Below are 10,063 nucleotides of genomic sequence, written 5' to 3'. Positions count from 1 at the left end.
TTAACTCCATTCAATACAATATTGGCTGTAGGTTTGCTGTAGATGGTCTCTATCAGTTTAAGAAATGTCCCTTCTATACCAATTTTCTTAAGTGTTCTGATCATGAAGCATTGCTGGATATTATCAAATGCTTTTTCTGCATCAATTGAGAGAATCATATGGTCTTTGTTTTTTAAATTGTTTATGTGATGAATCATATGTATAGATTTACATATGTTAAACCATCCTTGAGATCCTGGGATAAAACCCACTTCGTTGTGGTGTATAATTTGTTTGATGTGTTGCTGGATTCTGTTTGTTAGGATCTTGTTGAATATTTTCGCATCAATATTCATTAGTGATATTGGTCTATAATTTTCTTTCTTGTTGGGTCTTTTCCTGGTTTGGGGATCAAGGTGATGTTTGCTTCATAGAATGTGTTGGGTAGCATTCCATCTTTTTCTATATTTTGGAAAAGGTTGAGGTAATATAGGTACTAGTTCCTCTTTGAAGTTTTGGTAGAATTCTGACATGAAGCCATATGGTCCCGGACTTTTCTTTTTAGGGAGATTTTGTATAGTTGATGCTATTTCAGAACTTGCTATAGGCCTGTTCAACATTTTCACTTCATTCTGGCTAAGTCTTAGGAGGTGGCATGCTTCTAAGTATTGGCTGATTTCCTTCAGATTTTCATATTTCTGGGAATAAAGTTCCTTATAATATTCATTAAGGATTTTTTTAATTTCTAAGGGGTCTGTTAGAACTTGCATTTTTAAAAGCACGTACTATTTCATATGAATCTCACAAATCCCATAGTACGTTGACAAGGCAGATAGTTTTTGCCTTTTATGAATATGGATAGCTAACCTGATTCTACGGTCAGGTTAACATTGAATCCAGCAATGAAGAAAGAGCATATCCAAAGATCCAACCACTGTGACAAATGCTCTTCAAAAGTTTAATTTCCTAAACTGCTCCAAATCCTCTACAACTCCCTTTACAGTTTCAGGAAGCAACTAAGTTTCCAGACTAAGGCTAGCATTTCTGAAACCATCTAATCCTTTCCTATAATTAACAATGAAAACGCCGTCCAATAGAAACACAATGTGAACCACATATGTAATTTTAAATTACCTAGCAGTCACATGAAAACATAAAAGAAAGTGAAATTAATCTTAATATAATTTACCCCATATATATCCAAAATATTATTTCAGTTGGTAATTAAGGCAAAAATTATTAATGAGCTATTTTACAAGTCATACTATACTAAGTCTTCAAAGCCCTGTGTGTGTATTTTATGTACAACATATCTCAATTTGAACCAGCCATGTTTCAGGTGCTCCAGAACTACATGTGGCTAATGGCCACCACACTGGATAGTGATGACCTAGACCTACCAACCAGGGAGAACTTCTCAGCAACGTTCCACTTGAGAGCTGAGCCAAGGCTGATAAAAACCCCTTAATCTATATGAATCTAGCCTTGATGGCATCTATCTAATCCTGCTTCTCATGCTGACATCCTGGGCTACAGTCCTCTCTATCATCTATCATGTCCACACCAGCAGGCATTCCAAGTGTTCACTATCATCCTCAAGCTTCATCCTTAACTTTTTCTCTTGGCAGACAACTTTGCTTCCTGTTTCACAGAAAAAAATGAGATTATCAAGATGTTCATCTCCCTCACAGTCCTATACCCACAGGACCCCTCCCCTTCTCCCATTCAGTGCCAAACAGAGAGGTGTTTCTTTCTGTTTTTATAGCTAACCATCCCATCTCTCTGCCACTTGAGGTCAGAGAACTTATTCTACCCTAATGGCCTTTTTTCCTTTGTTTTTGGTTTTTTTCCTTTTGTGTTTTGAGATGGGGTCGTGCTGTGCTGTGCTGTGCAGGATGGCCTCAAACTCCTGGGCTGAAGAGATACACCCACTTCAGTGTTCCAGGACTACAGAATTCCTGTATTTCACATTCCTCTTTCCAAAAACTTCTTCCTTATATCCTGTAAAAATGTATATGTTTCCAAGGAAAAGCACAGGCCATCAGAGCTGTCATCAAACGACGTCTGACAATTAAGTTTGCAAACTTGTCATTGTGCCCTTAAGTTGGTAGCACTGTACAAACAACTCACTGAGGTTTCATAACCTTGGTATATCAGTGTCTCACATTTGTGTTTGTGTAAAGTGTGGCAGTGTCTTTCTGAGTGGCATTCATTATTGTTATTGCATGTGTTTGTGTGCCCTACAATGACATGTCTGATGGTCATTCCAGAAATAGAGTTCCAAAATTGCTTTGAAGGGTGGACTAGGTGCTGGCATTGACACATAGCTCCCCAAGGTGAGTATTTCAGCAATGAGGTATATAACACTTTTTCTAGGATGAGTTTGTGAACTTAATTATCACACCCTTGTCCAATACATAGGATGCTTATGATTCATTGAATGACAGTGTTCATGATTTAGTGGAGGAGTGAATGGATGGAGTGACCACCAATGCCCAAATTGATACACCTCATTAACTTTGTTAATGACAGGATAGAGAAACTAAGCCTCTTGGTCACCAGTAGTCCAGGTTCCTTTGGCTGTATTTCACTTTTCAGAAGTGTGTTCTTAAGGAACACGGAAGAAAATCCTTTTGAAATGTAAGTAATCACCACTTAATTTGTCTATTTTGTGAGTTGCTGGTTATGTGTATCAGATTTTCTCAAACTTGGGCACACCTAAGAATGGAATGGAGAACTCTTAAGCCCTAATCCCACAGCTCTGCTATCTCTAAAAATGACTTGCTCTGGGACCTTGATTGAGAATAATATCACTGTTTAATCACAGATATAAAATGTCATGTGGCAAATGTGTGGAATGGGACTGATCCATCAGAGTAGCATTAAATTTATAAGTACATCATCATAAATGACTTCATCAGTTGGGATATTAAGACACATCTGAATTCCCTGAAGAACTAATGAATCTTCTGGTGCCTATCTATAGCATAGAAAATATCAAGTCACTCTAAACATGAGAAATCACATCACAGTAAATAATCTTTAATCTTATGTGTTGGACTTCCCTATTACCACGACCTATTTAAAATATATATTCTCATCTATAATGCACTAACTCACATTCTTATATATAATCTTGAGGTAAGACTATCATTTATAAGGGAAAGAATAAACTCTGTTCACCATTGTTACATGTTAAACATATTTTCTTGGTTATATATTTATATATAGGTATATGTTTTTTTAAAAGTACTCATTTAAGTCTAGAATATACTGAATTTAGTAAATCAGAATATCCCATTACGGAGATAATTTAAAGACGTTGACTTTGGAAAGTACTTTGTTTTCCTTCCCCAAGTCTTTATTGTAAAAATATATATTTTTTCATGGTCTTTACTTATACTAGCTTTTTGAAAAAGAAAAAGTGTTCTTTAGGAGTCACATCTAAAAGGTAACTTTAGTCTATCCCCAAATTCATTTTTGCTTCCTAATAGAATTGCAAACTGTCACTATGATCTTCAAACGCCACATTTACATTGTTATAAAAACATTCTTGTTCTCTTCTACACTCTGATCTCTGCTTTTCCTTGACAAAACTGTGTTCAGAATGCTTTATACGACAAAATAATTTCCTTTTATACTGCTGAAATGAAGAAATCTTTAAAATAATGATAATTTTGAACTTCAACTGTATTGTTGAGTATTTTAGAAAACCACAGAAAAAGTAATTTTAAAACTGTCATTCAATAATAATTAGAATGCAGGCTGAGCATCTCCAAGCTGGTCTTTTGCTGGCAGCTCAAACACAGCACATTCCAAACCAAATCAATTCTCTCCGCCTACTATCCCTCCCTCCGTCTCACCTCCCCCCCCCGCCCCGCCCAATTCCATTTCTCATCTTTAGTTCCTAGGGGTATTACTAGCTTCCCAAATGTTCAAGCTTGATAATACAGCGTTATTTCTAACTATTTCGTTCATTATTCACAACCACTTGTTTGATCTCACTTTGTTCCTGTCTCTCCATTTATTCAACAAGTATTATCGATACCTGTAATATGTGAGGTACTGATGTTAGAAATTAGACAAGGAAAACTAGTAAGATGGTATTTTTTTCCTATGAGGTAACAGTCTGACAAGAAGTCAGACAAGTTAATAAACAGTGATATGCTGGCAACTGTTTAACGATCAGCTTTTCAAAAAAAACCCCTGACTTGTAGTCATAAATTCATAAGCATGATGGGGTTTCCCACTCATGTGTGAGATGTGCTTCTCTCAAACCTTGTTACAATGTTGACACATTACCCCTCTGATGTGAAAAAGAAGGGGAAAAAACACTCAGCTGTAGTAAAAAATGAATTTGTATTGTTTGCTCATTTTCATGGATATAAATACTCCTACCACGGCACAACACAAAATTGGGAATGACGTTAACAAATGCAAGCTGACCCCAATGCACCACTGTACAAGCCCCCGCAGTGTGACAAGAGCCCTATCAGAGATATCTGTCTCTGGGATAGATGTGTTGTGGGAGCACAAAAGAGGGGACTCTCGGGGACCCACGGCAGGTTTCTCAGGATCCTCTTGCTTCTGTTAACCTCTTTTCATTCTTCACAGCTACGGCCTTAGTTCAGCAAGATGCACTGGGAGTCAGCACAATATAATTTCCCTGACTTGAGCACCTCTGATGGCTCACCAGTGCTTATTAAATAAGTCCAAACTTGTACGGCACAAAAATTCAAGGAACTTCTCAATCTTACCCTGAGCTTATTTTTCAGCCTCATTCCTTCATATACTTTTACATGGTTTATAATTTAGAAAATATCTAGGCAGGGTGTGGTGGCTTTGGCCTGTAACCCTAGCACTCTGGGAGGTTGAGGCAAGTGGTTGTTTGAGCGCAGGAGTTTGAGAACAGCCTAAGCAAGATCAAGACCCCATCTCTACTAAAAATAGAAAAACAAGCAGGGTGTGGTGGTCCGTGCTTATAGTCCTAGCTACCTGGGAGGCTGAGGCAAGAGGATAGCTTGAGCCCAGGTGTTTGAGGTTGCTGTGAGCTATGATGCCATAGCACTCTACCCTGAGGCAGAGTGAGACTCTGTGTTTAAAAAAAAAAACTAGAAATGAAAAAGGCTGATAAAAGAGAAAAAAAAAAATGTACATGGACCTAGGATAAAGAAGAGGATACACATATTTGCCATAACATTTTCTTTACAAAACTTACAACATAATGGGGATGTGATATCCAATATCCCCATCAAACACAATGAGACAGAGAAGCTTATCAATGCATTTATAAAAATTCACTGTAATTTCCTCATGCTGTTTTTTCTTCTCTTTTCTGGCCAATGAAACTCCACACCTCAAGAAAAAGTATCTCCTTCATGAAGTGTTTCTCAATCCTCAGCTACAGTTAATAACACTCGTAGTCCAAGGGATACTCAACACAGTGACTTACATTGTAACTGAAATTTTATGTTGTCTCTCTGTAAGAGCACAGATAATATCTGCCTTGTTTCCGGCTACCTCCTGGATGCCAAGAATAGTACCTAATGCATAATAGGTGTTCTATTGTTCAGTTAACATTAACTGAGCTTACAAAAACTTAACTGTAAAGTCTCTTCCCAAGCATTGATTAAACCCATTGGAAATGGGGACTGGGTCTTACCCATTTTAGTATTTCTTTCAGCATTCAGTACATCTCACATAAGGAAGTACTTTAGATATGATGTTTGCATTGAACTGAATTTTCTCTGGGCATTTTATTTTTTTTAAGTATTCAAAAACTATATGCCAGGATTTATGAAATACATGTATTTGACGCCAATCAGAATTTACACTGGAGAACTAGAATAAAATTAGAATATTTCTATTGCATAAGAGAAGAGTTGGGACCATTTCTTTGTTTCATTCATTCTTTTAGAAACAAGCTCTCCCTCTGTCACCCAGGCTGGAGTGCAATGGAGTGCTCCCTAAAACCTCGAACTCCTGGGCTCGAGATCCTCCTGCCTCAGCTTCCTAAGGAGCTGACAGGCATGTGCTACCACACTCAGCTAATCTATTTTTTATAAACATAGGGTCTTCCTATGTTGCTCAGGCTGGCCTCAACCGACCCTTCCCTTTAGCCTCCCAAAATGCTAGGATTACAGGAATGAGCCACTGTGCCTGGCCTAATTGTTTTTTTTTTTTTTTTTTTTTTGTTCGTTTGTTTTAATGGTACTTCAGGCTAAGTACTGAAATTTGAGATTTGTGCAAATAACAAAATGGCACCATAGACAGAACCCCAGCCTCTAGACACCTTTTTGCAACTCCTTTTTTTGAGATAAAGTTTCACTCTGTTGCCCTGGGTAGAGTGTGATGGCATCACAACTCACAGCAACCTCAAACTCTTGGGCTTGAGCAATCCTCTTGCCTCAGCCTCCCAAGTAGCTAGGACTACAGGCCTATACCATAACACCCAGCTAGTTTTTCTATTTTTAGTAGAGATGGGCTCTCACTCTTGCTCAGGCTGGTCTCAAACTCCTGAGCTCAAGGGATCCTCCCTCCTCAGCCTCCCAGAAGGCTAGGATTACAGGCAAGAGCCACCATCCCTGGCCCCCTGTAACTCTTATTTGAACAGGCTTCATAGGAACCCACAGGCTACTGTTCTAAGGGTTTGAATATGTACAATGTATTTCTTACTTGTTTAAAGAGGTTTTTTAAAAAAATTCTGTACCCTATCTACCAAGTTAATTTATTAACATAATTATGTAACAAGTTATCAAAAAGTAATAAACATCAGAAACAAATGCTCTATAAGTATTTTACTTAAGGCTTTTTTGTTTTGCTTTGTGTGAATGTGTGTATGTGTGTTATTTTATGGCAGGAGGTAAGCAATTGATCACCTGTTTGTTTAATTTCAGGCTGAAACTATTGTATATAGGTGCAGTCTATATGAGAGAGCTTTAGAAACTTGGTTGTACCCCACTTCCGTGCAACAAATACTGAAAATAAATCTAGGTCCTGCCTATGGGTACTCCCTGGGCCCGCCTGATTAGGAGTGTCCATCCATTCAAATGAATGTCTTTGTTACTCTCCTCAATTTCCATAAAAAGCACACCTGGCTTGGCTAAGAGGTGGAACGCATGGCTCTGCGCTTGCATGGTACACACAATAACCACGTTGCAGTTACTTTCCAGGGACCTGAACCTGGAACTTAGTGTCACTCAATACTTACCAAAACTTGACTTAAAGACGTTGTTTTTAAGTTGCTTTTAACTCAAACGTTTTTAAAGGAATACCACAAACACATTGTTTCTTTTAGATTTTCTTCCTATATTGCAACAGCTGTGGCTGTATATTGACTTGACATATAATCATTACATACTGGGGTGATGCCATCAGCTTCTTATTAGGAATTGCCTAAGAAACTGTTATTTAAGAAGTGAGTGTTGGATCACATGGTATCTTCTTTTGAGATCCATAAAGAAATTTAGGTATCAGGAAAAGTTGGGCTTTTTGTGAGCAACTCGTTTGCTTATCTCATAGGCACTTTTGTCATACTTGGTCATGTGGACATCTCCAGGCTGGAGGCTGAGTTTTATGGTCAACCTTCCCTCCCTCCCCCATGGCAAAAGCATGGACTCCATGACGTGCATTTTATCATTCCCAGACTCATTTACTTTATTAATTTATTATATTGTATATAAAATATACATTTTTATAAACTGCCTCACATTCTTACTATAAAATAGGAAGTTAAAAATAAATAAACATATTGGGTGGTGCCTGTGGCTCAAAGGAGTAAGGCGCCGGTCCCATATGCTGGAGGTGGCAGGTTCAAACCCAGCCCTGGCCCAAAACTGCAAAAATAAATAAACTAATTAATGACACTGTCATAAGCGTTTTAAAAATTTAGAGTTAACTTACAATACAATTATATACTAACAGATACTTTAATTATGATAGTGATATGTAACTAATAGCAGCTTTTGTTGCAGGCACTCAAACAACAAATGTTTAAAAACCATAAAATCGCCATTTTGTGCACTAAATGTCTCAATTATAAAAGATTTATTTACCTTTTGTGAAGCTATTTAAATTCACAAAATATTTGCAAAGAATTTTTCTTTCTTCATTTCATATATCAAAGTAAGTCCTATTTTTAAATCAGTACTGCGGTATATAGGCTCATGTAATTCAGGTATTTAAAAAAGAAAATCCTTTCTATATTAAATTCTGCTTTTCAAACATGAGAAAAAGACTTTTGAAATACAATAAATGAACATATTGTCAAGATCTGTTAGTCTGATTTCTCCTTACACTAACAGAAAAAGCAATTAACCAGCTTCTCTTTCCTTACATTCTTTTAGGTTGGCGTGACTCAGAATATAGTATGTTTAACAAATGTAACATTCTCTGCAGAGTGAGAACAACCTTAAAAGACAAATTCACGTTTTGGCAAACAGCCAGTAATTTTCAATTAAAATTCCTGTATGAGCTGTTTTGTGTGCTGTTTGCACAATATAATGTCTCAGATGTGACGAGACCATAGCAGAACCCGGGCAGCGTGAGCTGGTGAGTCAAGGTGATAAATGCTGCTCACCACAACGTCTACCATGTATGATCCCCTCAGGTTAATTAGTGTCCCAAATATTAAGTAACTCCTTGTATATTAATATGCTTCAGAAACCAACATTCAGAGAGCATAATTTTCAAAGGAAACCATGAATCATTTAAGACAAAGCCTATCAATGGACAACTGCAGTTTTAGAAAAGGCAGGAAAAAACAAATTAACAATGAGTACCTTTTATCCTCTGACCTAGCAATTTTAGCTCTAGAAATTAATTCTGAGATAACTAAAATCAAACAAACACATAAAACTTGTGCAAAACATTTATGCATAAATCTGGTTTCTGAAATGTCCTTATACATAAAAATTTGAAAAAAAGTCAGTATTAGGAAATGGCTAATTAATCCACAGACTGAAACACTGTATAGCTACTGATAACCATGTCATATAAGTATGTTTAATGACTTCAGAGAAAAGTATAACATTTTTTAATTAAATAATGATACTACAAAACAGTAATTATTATATGGTCTTAATTTTATACATAAAGACAATGGTTTAAGGCAAAAATGTTTACAGTGTTTATTTCTGAGAAGTAGACAAACATACCAGTAGTTTAAATTTTGTTTTGTTAGGCCTTGGTTCTTTTCCAGAATTTTCCCTTTTTAAAAAAATATTTTTAAAAACCCTAAGATGGGGGTCTTGCTATGTTGCTCAGGCTGGCCTCAAACTCCTGAGCTTAAGGGATCCCTCCAGTCTCAGCTTTCCAAGCAGCTGGGACTATAGATAGGGTGACCAGACGTCCCGCCAAAAGTGGACAGTCCCGATTTTTAACAATTTGTCCCACATCCTGCAGCGTTTTAAAAAAGTCCGGATTTTTGGAAAGAATGCACCAACGGGCAGGAGAACAAGAAGGGAATATACGATTTTTGGCTGCCATGTGGCTATTTCGCCAGAATATGAGTTTTATATTATTTTTGTTAATTTTATAATGTTAAACTGTAATAATAACAAATAATTGTTGAAAAGTGATTATGGAGAACTGCTTATCAAAGTTTGCATTGTTGTCAGGCCCTGCCCTGCCCCGGCCCCACCCCGCCCCCCTCCATGTTGTCCTACTTTACCAATGTTAAAATCTGGTCACCCTAACTATAGATGAATAATGGACGTGCCACTTTAGCATGGTTTGCATATTGCAGAAAAATAAAGCATTTAGCAGAATCTAAATCTTATGTCCTTTTTCTGAAACAGACATTTGCTGAAAGTTTACCAGAGACTTGTCACTCAGTGAGTGCTCTTTGGACCAGCTGCTGGTTCATATCACCTGGAAATCTGTCATAAATGCACAATCTGCCTGGGTGTAGTGGCTCATGTCTATAATCCCCTCACTCTGGGAGGCTGAAGTGAGAGAATTGCATGAGGGCAGCAGTGGAGACCAACCTGAGCAAGAGCAAGACCTTGTCTCTACTAAAAGTAGAAAAAGTAGCCAAGTGTTATGGTGGGCGCCTGTAGGCCCAGCTACTTGGGAGGCTGAGGTA

General features: G+C 37.4%; 1 protein-coding gene and 1 pseudogene across 2 annotated transcripts in view; one reads left to right on the top strand and one right to left on the bottom strand.

Annotated features, from left to right (window-relative positions):
* Positions 1-10,063, bottom strand: part of NME7 (NME/NM23 family member 7) — a 157,125-nt gene that overhangs the window by 35,912 nt on the left and 111,150 nt on the right. The gene's annotated exons all lie outside the window — the stretch shown is intronic.
* LOC111723845 lies at positions 4,182-4,291 on the top strand (annotated as a pseudogene).

The sequence above is a fragment of the Otolemur garnettii genome, unplaced genomic scaffold (assembly GCF_000181295.1).
Source record: "Otolemur garnettii isolate 467f Iridium unplaced genomic scaffold, OtoGar3 scaffold00016, whole genome shotgun sequence".
Lineage (NCBI taxonomy): Eukaryota > Metazoa > Chordata > Mammalia > Primates > Galagidae > Otolemur > Otolemur garnettii.
The sequence above is the reverse complement of the archived record's forward strand: the minus strand, read 5'-3'. Positions and strand labels throughout refer to the sequence as shown.